Genomic DNA, 1805 nt, shown 5'->3' with positions numbered 1-1805 from the left:
TCATTGACAGCACGAGAACAAGCAGAGTTAAACCAAGGCTTTTAGCTTTAGGGTTAGAGAAAGTATGAGGAATGTATAGCTCCATGCCAGAGATAATCACCTCTGTTATGTGCTCGGCACAAAGAGAAGGATCTCTGACATGAAAACAATAATCATCCCAAGGAAATCAGAATAGTACTGCCTTAGTTCCTCCCACTTAGCAGAGTTAAAATGCCAGAAGCACCTCCGCTTAGGCGGGTCCTGAGGCTGCACTGGAGTGATAGAACTGGTAACGGAAATTAGATTGTGGTCGGAGGAGCCCAACGGAGAGGAAAGTTTAACAGAGTAAGCAGAAGGGTGGGAGGTTAGGAAAAGATCAAGAATGTTGGGCGTGTCTCCAAGGCGGTCAGGAATACGGGTAGGGAACTTCACTAGCTGCTCTAGGTCATGAAGGATAGCAAAGTTGAAGGTTTGTTCACCAGGTTGGTCAGTGAAAGAAGATGAAAGCCAAAGCTGGTGGTGAACATTGAAATCCCTAAAATGGAGATCTCAGCAAAAGGAAAGTGAGATAAGATGTGCTCCACCTTGGAAGTCAAATAGTCAAAGAATTTTACATAGTCAGAGGAATTAGGTGAGAGGTATACAGCACAGATGAATTTAGTTAGAGAGTGACATTGAAGTCTTAGCCAGATGGTAGGAAATTCTGAAGATTCAAGATTGTGGGCACGAGAGCAAGTGGTGTCGTTACGCACGTATGCGCAACATCCAGCTTTGGATTGAAAATGAGGATAGAGCAAGTAGGAGGGAACAGAAAAGGGCTGCTGTCAGTAGTCACAGACAACTGTGTTTCAGTTAGGAAGAGAAGATGAGGTTTAGTAGAGGAGAGGTGGTGTTCCACAGATTGAAAATTAGAACGAAGGCCACGAATGTTGCAGAAATTGATAGTGAAAGTATTAGATGAAGTGTCAAGACACCCAAGGTCGACAGCAGAGGGCAGTCCGACCTGGGGACATTATGGTCCCCTCCCAGAGGGACTCGAGGCAGGGCGTGGTGAAGCCATTATTAAATTTTGATTTGAAGAGAGTGTAAAAGTGTAAGGTGTTGTAGTGTAGTGTAGGAAGTAGTAGAAGTTGTCTTTAGAGGGCAGGCTGCAGCTGCTCAATTGTATAAATGAGACCACAAAGGGAACCGGGAAGAGAGGACACGGGGAATCACTCAGTCTGCAGCACTGCCTACATCGCCGTAAGTACCTCTCCTGGAGTATTCCACCGGGCGGCAGGTGAGTGAGAGAAAATGGTGAGCTTTGATAATACAGTTTAATGTTTCCTCTTCCTTCTACATCTCTCTCTCTCTCTCTCTCTCTCTCTCTCTCTCTCTCTCTCTCTCTCTCTCTCTCTCTCTCTCTCTCTGTATATGATGTAATTGAATTATGTATTTTCATGTTGTATATCATAATATATGTACCCTTGCCTGCATATTCAAGTGTATATATATATATATATATATATATATATATATATATATATATATATATATATATATATATATATATATATATATATATATATATATATACTTGAATATCACATGTAAGATAAGTTACCACGGTAGATTAAATAAAGTTATTATTGTTATCATTATTGTTATTAGCATTATTATTATTATTATTATTATCATAATTATTCTCTCTCTCTCTCTCTCTCTCTGCCGCTATCACGCAAAGCTGGAGAGGAGGAGGACGTTCCAGCAAAAATTTGCGCGTGCATATACGCAGCAAAAGCCATCGCAGGGTCAGATATTCGCCGCTTACCAGAGCTCATACCGAT

Source organism: Portunus trituberculatus, chromosome 14, assembly GCF_017591435.1.
Source record: "Portunus trituberculatus isolate SZX2019 chromosome 14, ASM1759143v1, whole genome shotgun sequence".
Lineage (NCBI taxonomy): Eukaryota > Metazoa > Arthropoda > Malacostraca > Decapoda > Portunidae > Portunus > Portunus trituberculatus.
The sequence above is the reverse complement of the archived record's forward strand: the minus strand, read 5'-3'. Positions refer to the sequence as shown.